The sequence below is a fragment of the Pteropus vampyrus genome, unplaced genomic scaffold (assembly GCF_000151845.1).
Source record: "Pteropus vampyrus isolate Shadow unplaced genomic scaffold, Pvam_2.0 Scaffold116, whole genome shotgun sequence".
In the NCBI taxonomy this organism is placed as follows: Eukaryota; Metazoa; Chordata; class Mammalia; order Chiroptera; family Pteropodidae; genus Pteropus; species Pteropus vampyrus.
In genome coordinates, this window is record NW_011888897.1 from 5,166,810 (window position 1) to 5,178,470 (window position 11,661).

The 11,661-nt window shown below is 37.3% G+C and overlaps 1 long non-coding RNA gene across 1 annotated transcript in view; it reads left to right on the forward strand.

Annotated features, from left to right (window-relative positions):
* LOC111743558 overlaps positions 1-11,104 on the forward strand; it is a 37,438-nt gene extending 26,334 nt beyond the window's left edge. Inside the window, exons 8-10 of the long non-coding RNA XR_002781777.1 lie at positions 6,786-6,903; positions 7,058-7,115; positions 10,557-11,104. This is a non-coding gene — a long non-coding RNA (uncharacterized LOC111743558). The remainder of the gene's footprint in view (positions 1-6,785; positions 6,904-7,057; positions 7,116-10,556) is intronic.
* The last annotated feature ends 557 nt before the right edge of the window (positions 11,105-11,661 follow it).

Sequence of the window (11,661 nt, forward strand, 5' to 3'; positions counted from 1 at the left end):
AGCTGATGTCTCCTTTTCTTATTTACTTTGGGGCTCTAAGTTAAGCAGCAGCCTTTGAAGCCAGAGGGGTATAGTCTGAAATCAAACCAAATTACATTCAAATCCCAGACCTGCTATTACCTTGGACCAATTGTTTAGCATCTTTGAAACACAGTTTCTTCCTCTGTAAAAAAAGGATTATAATATCCACCTTATTAACATTTCTTGGACATTTCCCACATGTCAGGCATCATACCCACGTGAGCTATAAAGCAAGTACTATTATTATACACTGTTTACAGATTACCACACGGAGACTTAGGGGAAAAAAAACCCACCCAAAGCACACATAGTTCTTAAGTAATGGGGCTTGTTGTTGTTGTTGTTTTATTATCATAGAATTTATTTTTAGGAAGAGACTTGCAGGGTCAAAAGGTAAGGATATCATAAATTTAGTTTCCAAAAGGTCATTTAGTTCTAAGCCCTAGGCTATGAGAAATATTAAAGCAGTAATTTATATTTTACCATGTTGCCACATTGCAGACGGATGCTGTTTGAGAGTGTGCTTTGTAAGTGGCCGTGGAGAGTCATATGCTATGAGAACTGCTTTATGCTTTTCTTCTTGAAGATTGTGATGGTACTCTTATCTTGATGAGCACAACTCCTTTTCAGTAAAAATTCTGGATAAATGGCTGTTGCAGTGAGTTTAAAGCCAGTCTACAAGCCAATTGTTATGCTTTAGATGGAGAAGAAAAGGATTCCATTTCCAGCAGGACTTGACATGCTCAGGGAAGAGTTTATAGCCTTAATGAATTTTATATTTGTGATTTGTATGACTCTTGATAAATTTTAAAAAATGAGAATTATTTACTAGGAATTTAAAACTTTTATTCTATTGTAGCTTCGTCTGTTGTCCATTCTCCATTTGCTAGGCACTGCTAACTTCAGTGTCTTCTCCTACTTCATCTGCAGGCTCTTGAAATCTGTGGGATGCCCAAACGGGTATAGAAACACAAAAATAGCACAGTCCCTTTGGTTAAGAATAACATGTCAGTTTTCTTTTCATGCTTTTGCGTACTCTCTGGAGCTCACCCATGCATGATGTTCCAATTGACTTCAAAGGCAAGTGTATGGTTGGATTAGCTCCATAGGACAGGGAGCAAGGTAAGAAACAGGCTTAGTGCTCTCAAGGCACACTGGGGAGCTAATAGAGGCAAGCTATGTGGTTACCAGGATGACTTGTTCATTTATGTCCTCGTGGAGGAATAGGTAAATTTACATAATTCTTTCTATTTTATTGTCATTATTAAAATCATTTCTAATATGATACCTAGACAGTACTTTAAAAAGTTGACTTATAGCTGTATAATTCCTGCACTTGGGGAGCTTAAAGTCTAAAAAAGGAGATACAGATATAATAAATTTGGAGCGAGATAATACCATTAAAGTCCTGAAGGCTTAAAACATGCACATCATAGAGTAATTTTAGGTATTATAAAAAGGGGAGATGGTGTAAAAATGGTGTATGCTTGAGAAGTTGCAACTAAGGTGTGTTTGCTTTCCAGATATTACCAACCAAGATATACTTCTTACAGAAGGCTAGAGCCAGATATTGCTGAGGGAAAGAAGGGAGAAGACTAGGTGAGTCGAAGACATCATTACCAACTTAGGGCACACTTTGAGAGAAGGCTCGCTAATGAAAGAATAGGTAGAGGATGAGGGCATTGAGATGACTTTCCAGAGAAGAATATGGCAAACTGGAGAGTGTTAAAAGACAAAGCAGCTAGGACAGGGTGAGGTGTCCCCATGGACTCTGAAGCTAGGTGAGCCTACGATTTAAAACATCAACGTGGAAACCTAAGGAGGAAATGGAGGTAATGAGGTCCATGAAAGAGCAGGGAAACAACCCTCGCAGTTCTGCTGTGTACTGACAAAAGGCTTATTTATTAAATCTGAAAACCATATAAAGGCAGATGAAGAGTCTCCGTTTTTGGAAATCAGAGAACCAGATAAAATAGGCCACAATAATCCAAGCGAGTGATCGTTAGATCCTGGACTGACACTGTCGATGAGATGTAAAAGAAAGGGGTAAGCTTAGGCGTTGGGAAGAAAATAATCAAACAAAATAACAACATCAGCGAAATCCAACACCACAGAAGGAGGATTCAGAAACAGTAAAGGATAAAAAGGAATTAAATATTGTTTGAAGGTTTTGCTGCTTGGACGGAGAAATTACAGCTAAAGCAAGACCAAGTGAGAGTATATAGCAAATCCTAGAAAAAAGAACCAAACATCCTTATGGCATGTTTTTTGTTCTGTCTCTGGAATGAAGAAGAAAAATTAAGGTCGTTTATTTGCACTTTGATTCCATTATATTTCCAAGATCACAAAGTATGTGTTTGTTAAAGTTATATAAAGCTAAAACCACTTTTGTGTACCCTAGCCCCACCCCACACCAGAATTCTTTGAGGTCATTTCACTTGGCATCGTCTAGGGAGACACTACAGAGAGAAACTGCTGTCTGCGTTGGTAACCAAAGGCACATACTCTGTATTACCGAACTGTGGACTGAATCTTGACTGTGGTTATGTTCTTCAAGTGAATAGAGCAGAAACAGAAATGAATCATTTGTCTTTAGAAATTATCATTCTGACGTTGCTTTTGGAGACACTGGCATGTATACTGTGGCTGGAACAATCCTGCTCTGATTTGTCATCAAACACTTGGTATTGGACTTTGAAAGGGAAGAAAAATATTGTGTGACTTAAATAAGCTTTCCATTTGAAAAAAGAAAAGCCTATGGATATAGCTATCTTTTCTAATCATTACCAGTAGGCATTTCTCTCCCAAGATAATATGCTGTAATTTTTTGACCTTGGAACTGCTCAGTATTTGCTTCAATGTCCACAAAACATAGTTTGATTTAATTTCCTAAATCTTAGAAAATGTAACAGGAGTTTCAGTCTTATTTTTCTCATAGCTGGAAATTCTGGAAGAGGAAGTCATCGAAGGGGGAAGGACCTCATTTCAAAGTTATAATGAAGGCAGAACTTTGAGAAGGGACCTGTTTAAGGTCACGGGGTTAGGTAGTAACAGCAAGAAAAACCTCAAATCTATCCATATCCAGACTGAGCCTCCTTTAACTACGCTGTGTTGTCTCTTCCCAGTGTAGGAGATTCTAAAGTGTAGAAAACTAATTGCACATATACTTGCCATCCACCAATAAATCAGATCTCGTTTGATCTCTCATAATGTGCCCGCACATCTATCATAAAAGCATTATTAAAAAATAAAATGTAAGCACTCTGGTAGTGACTGACAGGGCTTAAATAGGAGTTTAGGTTTTTAAACGACAGTAATTATTTAAGGAAAACAACATCTTTTTTTTTTTCCTGATTTCCACAGATACAACAAGAAAATAATGAATCTGACTCTATCTTATTCCATGTTTCCTTACTAAAGAATCAGCTATCCTAGGACCAGGGCAAAGTGCTCAGAAAGATTCTCAAACGTGAATGTGATAGAAGAACAGAAATGAAAAATGGAAGCGGAAGGGAAAGGGGGTGGCACAGCCACTGGCTGAGTTTGCTGTGGTCTGGGTTGGCACTCAGGCACAGATGGTCATCTGGTCCAGTGTATCTTCGTTTCCCCTGTCCTAAAAGCTCTCTCCCTTGTTCTGGTCCCTGCCCATCTCTCTTCCCCGCATCTCATTCAAACCTTTTGAAAATTCGATCTACATGCACTTTGCGCATTTCCTCACCTCCATTTTACAATTCCCAGAATACGGCACTTCACGGCTTCGCTGCTGGTTCTTGAATTGCTAAATCCAGTGGGTTTGGGGGGTGTTTCCTGGATCTCTCTGCACATTTGGCCCCATTGATCACTCTCTTCTTCTTCAAGTTCTCTGCCCTCTGGCTTCCACTCACCAGATCATCATCTAATCATTCCTTCTCTGTCCCTTTTAGGGCCTTCTCTTCTTCCTCCTCCCCAAAGTTCACCCTCATCGCAATGCTCCTGTTACCCCCAACACTCTCCTTCCATACTCTCATCCACTGTCATGATTTACTCATAAACTTTATATGTAGAACAAATCCCCTTCCCACAATTCGGACTTGAACAACCTGCCATTTCCACTGAGCCCCTTCAACCCAACGTGTGTTAACCAACCTCCTCATTGTTCCTCTTAACCTGATCTCCATCTATGTTCTCCGTATTGTTTTGTGGAACCACTGTCCACTCGTTCACTCGAACTAGAAACCCAAAGGTCATATTTTAGCTTCTCTTTTCCCACTTTTGTTGTTTTCCACATCAATCCCATTATAGAATCCGCTACCCTTTCATCCCAAATATTTCTTGAGCCCACCAAAATGCCAATCTTATTACCACTGTTATAGTTCAGAACTGCCAGTTACTGCACTTTATCTCTTATTTGGGCATCTGTACCATTAAAATGATCTTTCTTCTCCCAACCTGTCGTCATCAAATACCCCGCACATACAACACAAAGCAAACCTGCCTTGTAAGCTTAAAACTGTCTCATGTTTTCCCGCCCTGCTGGATAAAATCCAAAATAGTCCCAACTTAAGTTGTAGCTTTAGATGTGCTACTTCCTGCCTTTCTCTGATCTTATCTCTAACAATTTCCTGTTTTAAACTGTGCTTTTCAGCAACACACAACAGCTAGGAATTCTACATATGAACCATATCATTTCTTTGCTTTTACATCTTCTTTGTCTCTAAGTCACTTCTCACTTCCTTTTCTGGCTCACTCCTAATCTTCCTTCCTCAGTCAACACAAGTATGTCACCTCCTTTAAAAGCCTTTCCTTTATATGTCTTGTCATCCTCTATCTCAGCTATTCATATCAAACCCTGTGCATATTCCTGTCATTGTATTAACTATATCATCTTCCGATTTGTATTTTTGTGAGCTTTACAGCTCATTGACAGCTGTTAGCCACTCGTTAGCAACTTAATTCCTTCAACTAAATTCAGACGTTCTTGGATAAGAATTTGGTACAGAATTGAAAAAATCTTTGTCAGTTCCATTGCTGATAATTGACTCAGGAAACTGTTCATTTAAGCATATATCTGTCTCTCTGTCTTCTGTCTGTCTGTCTGTCTGTCTATCTATCTATCTATCTACCTGATTAATCTCTACATACTTTGCCTTTGGCTTTAATTTTACCCTTCATTCCTTCTGAACAGCAACTGAGTCACAAATATACAAGTATATAATTTGTGTATATAAGTACACAAATATAAAATATAGGGGTAACTATATTTTACTCCTAAAAGAAGCTGAAATTCAAAAAAGACTGTTATTGGCTTGTACAAAACACCACAATTAGTTTAGAAGTATCACAAGAATCTATTATCTCAATTTCCAGATCAATCCTCTTACTATTTCATGACACTGCTTCTCTGTGGTTTTTAAACATTTAAAAATGTAGTTTATATGATGCATTCAGTCACATGACTAAAACATGGGTTTTTCAGGGTGGTCAATTCTTAAGTCAGAGAAAAGATTTTAAAGCTTTATTTATCCACATTTCATATATATATAGTTTTTATACCAAGAAGTAGCACACTGAGGTTTGTTGTCCCCAAAACACTACAAATGCTATTTTCTCAGAAAGAAGAGTGAGGTTTATTTTTTGTTCATGAGATGCCAAACAAGCCCAGCCAACTTGCCGGGCATAATTAATTTGGAGCATCTTTGGCAGTAGGCTGTGTAGTATCTCCATCCATGCAAATATTTTGCAAAAATTGAGCTTAAGCAATTTTTTTTTTTTTTGCCTAATTCTTTTCAGGATAAAGTTGGGAACTTGGGAATTGAGGCAGTTCTCAATATATTATAAACAGTTCCAAAGACTGGATAAATAAGCTTCATTATTATCCAAATCATTCAGCTTAAACCTTTCTTTCTATCTCCACCACACTCACTAAAAAACTTCGGTACTTGGCTCACGTGGGTGTGAATGAAATGGCAAAGTTCAGATTTAAAGACATTGCTTGTACCGTCACTCCATTCCTAATTTATATTCCTGCTACCTATGTTTTACCATACTATTTCTTCACCATCTCTTTTTTGTTCTTTCTAGTATCAGAAAGGGAGCAAACACACACTCCTTAAGAAATCACTATTAGAATGTCCTACAGAAATAGATTCCCAAAAAGAGCATACCAAAGGGGGAAATGGATACATAGGTTCATTCCATTTTTTAAATACACCGTCCAATTTTAATTAATATATCCTCTATTGTGTCTACTTCTGTTGTAGCACAGAAGCAGTTTAGATAGGACGTAAACAGATGACTGTGTTCCAGTGGAACTTTATTTATGCAAACAGTCAGCAGGCTGGATTGGGCCCACTGGTCATAGTTTGCCAACTCTCCATTTGACTCATTACTCCTCCAGCAGCTCTTTTATTTTGACTTTTAAAGTCATGGACGTAAATAGTAATGATTCTAGAATGAGTAAAATTTAAGGTTATATCAAAGACAAACATGAATTCTTCAAAAGTTAGAAAAGATTGATAATTTTAAGATCTTTTTAATATTTAAAGTTACTGCTTGTACAATTTTAAGTTTCTTAGGGGGAGTGAGTAGACGATAATTCATCTTATGGTCTTACCCTGACGAAGGTGCAGGCCTGGGTTATGGCAGAGGCATATTTTTAAACAAACATATGCATGCATGATTAGGACCCTGTATGTCAACAGATAAGTTAATTTGATCATACTGTAGACAAAATAGCAGACCCAATTTTTAAGACTCTTAGTTCTCTGTGTTCTGTTATTTCAAAGGATCCCAGATCAGCCGCTGTGATATGGGATAAAGATAGGTGCCCTGGACAGTGGAGAAAGCGGTGTGCTTCCACGTGAGCCCCTGTTCTGAAATCACTGGTCGTGAGGGTTTTATATGGTAAGCAAGTATGGATGGGTTTTTAATATGTAGGGTGCGATTTTTGTCTCTAGTGCTTTAAATCTATCCTGTTAGAAACAGGAGGACAACCCTTTTAGCTGTGAATGTGGGCTGAGGGGAATGATGAATTTACTACTATTTTTTGACTCCTTAGATTTGAGGTTATCGTGGGCATCGTCTCCTGGGTGAAGCTTTGGAAGTGCTTGAGACGGGTAAGTGGCCATATGCCAGAAAAGGTGCTCTCGAAGTCACTTAAAATATCTATTCTGCAGAACTCTGTGACCAGCATAGATAGCAGTAGGCTCGATTATAAAAGACCTGTAATTGCCTTCAACAGTCCCCGAGTATTGGTGTCGTAACTTAATATTTCTTGTTTCTTTTAAAATTAATTAGAAAAGTAGTAGTAATCATACTGAAATTTCAAGAGTTAAAAGGAACTCCTTCTCTTCCTCCTGCCCCTCCCTCCCCAATTCTACTTCCCTCCCCACATAGAACCATTAATAGATTGACCCTTGTCTTTTTATATTTTCTCTACACACACACTTGTCTGTGTGTGTGAAACCTAACTGGGACTGTATACATATCTATATATCTATATATCTATATATCTATATCTATATCTATATCTATATCTATATCTATATCTATATCTATCTATATAGTCTCTCTATATATACGTATATATGTGTGTGTGTGTATATATAGAGAGAGATCCTTCCATGGTAGCAAATGTAAATCTCACTCATTCATTTAAAGTACTAATTATATAATCACTTTATACTTTTCTCCTCTTCCCCCTTTAAGCACTCTGTTGTACTTATAACAGTACATCATCCAAGGATGCTTCTATTAGTTAATTAAAGAGACAATTAAGGAGACAGATATTCATTTCCCATGATGGGGAAATGAAGATCTACTTTTATTAATCTAAGTTTACTTTGAGTTGGTTGACGGATGATTGTTGATAGCCTTACAGAGTTTTACAGCACTCTGCCAAATGTTTCCTTGGTTCTTATTGTGGCATAATTTTTGTATAACTGTGTATTCATAATTATAAAACCTTAAGGGCCCGTGCATGCACCTGCACATATACAGATTTATTTATTTCAGAGACAATTTAGATGACGAAGCTCAGAGTAGAGATCATTATAACATGTGTCTGCCTTTTGTGACAATGGCATCCTAACAGGTACAATGTTCAGACGTTGACCTTTCCGAATATTCTACTATTCTACAGTAATTGTGACATGCTTTTAGCCATATTAACGAAGAGCATTTTAACTTTCTATGTGCAGAAAACTCGGTACTTTACTATTCAGAGTCAGTTATTTTAAAAATTTCCAAATTCACTCTCAGCTCTAGTCTCTGCAAGATTTTCCCATCTATCCCAACTGTGTCAAACTGTGACAAAAACAGAATAAAACAAGAATAGACTATACATGTCACTCATGTTGGCTGGGAGATAAGCTGAGAAAGCAAGAATTGGATGATGGAGGGATAAATGTACCATCATTTGAAAAAAACAACGCTTTCTTCTCAAGCTGTATGTAACTCATCCATTGTGAACTAGGTAAGACGATTGCTAGTAATAATTATAATAACACCTTAAATTTATATAGTGCCATGTAAGTTACAAAGTCTTCCTCAAATTTTAAATTATTTCATTTTTTTTGACAGTCCCATCAATTAGTTAGGGCAGAGCTTATGATATTCTCCCCATTCCCACCTCTGCAGTTACTTCCTGCTGTTCTTTCCAAATCTGGTATATCAGATGTGGAGAAGTAGAGAACTCCCAGCCTTGAGTGCCACCAAAAAGTCCTTATGTTTGGGCATTGTACTTGGTGACATGTCAGAATGTGGAAATTGCTGCCGTAGCTAACATCTCCTCAGAGAGAATACAAATCACTAAAAAGCGCGGGTCAGATAACTTAGAATTATTGAGGTGATGCCACTTTTTTGAAATAGAGATGTGTGGCAGTATTAAAAATAGATAGCATGGATTAATTTCTAAAATTTATTCTCAGTTATATCATGGAGTCATTTGGACTTCATCCATTTCTCTAGTAAATTAGCCATTGATAATTGTAATTATGACCCTTAGGTGCAATACGACAATGAAATGACTCCTGAATTATTAAGAAGTGTTCATTTATGTCTATTCTGTATGTAGTTTTGAGTATTTTACTGCATTATCATTCCTTGGAAATTAGTCACCTGTATATGATATATACATGAGATTAAATTTCGGTAATGGTAATATTTCTTTAGGAAAAAGTCCTGTTCTAAGTGCTGAATAAACTGATTATATTTTACATGGATTTTTTTCTCCTAGATTTCTGTTTGGCGTCCATGGTCTTATTTGTTCATTAGCTATAGGTCATTATTTGAGAAAAATAATGCTGAGCATTTATATGATGCTTTATTATGAATCAATGTTTCATTGTCATATATATTGTTCAATTTATTATGTAAACCTCAAAAGACATTATTGCTAGTGTTTTATAAAATAAGACTCGGGGAGCTATAAGTGGTTTGCTCATGGCTAAGATGTGATAGAGAAGAAACCCAATTCCATCTGTCCACGTCAAGAACTTTTTCCATCAAGCCACAGTCATCTCAGAAACTCGTCTCCCAGAATTTGTGTCAGGTTTCCGCTGGCCATGGGCCTCTTCACTGATAAGCCCATCTGGTGGAGTTTCTTTCCAGAACTCACAGAGGAGCAAATATCAACCAACGAATCAGATTCAGAGAATGTGTTGTAATCCTGATTATCAGTGAAAATGGATAAAGTCCCTAATATTAGATTGCATTCCATCCCCCTGGAGAGGGGCATAGAATGCATCATTTTGTAGAGAGACGACTATATTTATCCTACAATACAGCCAAGACTGTATTAGAGCAGGAACCTTTGTAATAGTTTTTTACCATATATGAGAATAATAAGCTTTGAAAAGAGATGTAGGTGTGGGCATTCTCCATTTACCTTGGATACAAAACAGATTTTCTGCCTTTGATGAAAAGGCCAGGCAGTGCCCATTCTAAGGAGAAAGTGTGAAATAAGAGAGAGCTCTGAAGACAAGGTTTTATCATCACCTCTTGCTTTTTTTTTTTTTATTCCATTCTAATCAGAAACCTGTTTTTAAGCAAGCTGCCCTGAAATTAATAAGTGACATAGAAAAGTTACTGCCTTGAATATGCTCATATGAAAAGGGGCACGAAAGGGTGAGAGACACCTCTGAAGGAAAAGGGCCTTTGCCATTAATAATTATCTGTAAGGAGCGAATAGTGCCTGGGAAGTCGGGCTAGAGTCACAGGAATAGAAATCAAAGACATTAAGACAGGCCTCTGCTTTCACGTGAGGTATTGCTGAAGCTGAATGCTAATCTCCAGCTAGAATAAAGCTGACAACAAAGCCATCCTGTATTCATCCATTCTGGAATATTCAAGAGAAATGTCTTCTGTATTTATTAAGCCCCTTATAATTATTTCTGGCATGCCAAAAACACGGAGGATAGAGAGAATAGTAGAAGATTGAGGGGAATGTTGTTGTGGTTGTTGTTTTTAATTCGATGTCAAGTCTTCAAAGAATTGAATGAGTGGCCCCAGGAATAATCATGCTTTAAGTATGACACTGCTGTTTAATAAACCAACAGAGAAAATATTGAAAGGAATTCAGTCAACATTCTGGGACTAGTGTAATTTTGAACAATCAAGCATAATGGCAAGATCAAGCCTGAAGTCATTCTGCACGATTTGTAATGCTGTGAAATTATAAAATAGGGAATGAGAAATATGTGATGGTGGCATGGAGGTAAGGATGTGGGAAGCTTGAATTCCACTTCTATCCCCTCTGACCTTACTGATAATGCAAATCATTTTATTATGTCAAAATAGCTGAGGTGAAATAACCTAGTTTTCCTAAGAAAGGAATTTCCAGTTTCATCATAGAAAAGGGTACGTTTTGCATTTGGAATGTCTGAGAGTATCTGAAGTGTTGTCGCATTAAAATTCATCATCAGAATTAATTCACATTCATTTCATTAAGAACCGAGTCACCTGGGTTGAATTTGTGTGGGGAATCATAAAAAAGGATAATGAGAAATGACAGCAGGTCTGCAGAGTGGCCAGTGAGGACTACTCATAGATCTAATCTTTTTTCTTTTTTCTTAACTTTCCATTTGGTGTTTGGAGATTATTTGGTGTTGGGGAATCAAGGTCATTTGTTGGCACTTGTGCATGATGTGAAATAAGTAGAATCCTTTTTAAAATCACTCAGTTTAAAGGATTTAAACAGCCCTAAATGAGACCTAAACATGGGGCAATGAGAAAAATAAGGCTGCCACAAGAAAATAACAATATTGCTGGTCAAAGATGATTTTGTGCCTGGCACTGTGCTCAGTTGACTTAATGATATTCACAGATAAAAAGCCTGAGCATGGAATAACTTTCCCACAAAGTTGCTGAAATGATACGTTTCTTTTGTTACAATGGCTCATCATCAAATAATAAAACCAGATACTCCGTCTGGCTCCTCATCTTTGGTGTTCTCCATACTTCTTGGTTGCAAAATGCCAAGTACAGCATCTCTTCTTGCCTCTATCATCTGGGTAGATCATTCCCAATTGAAGATGTTGACATCTCTTACCAGAAGAAGTCTTGTGTGTTTCCTGGCCCTTTTATTTTCCTTCTAATAATTGAATTGCTCTCAGGAGATTTATTTCTTCTCTAACTCTTCAACTACCTTCTTCTACCTCCAGG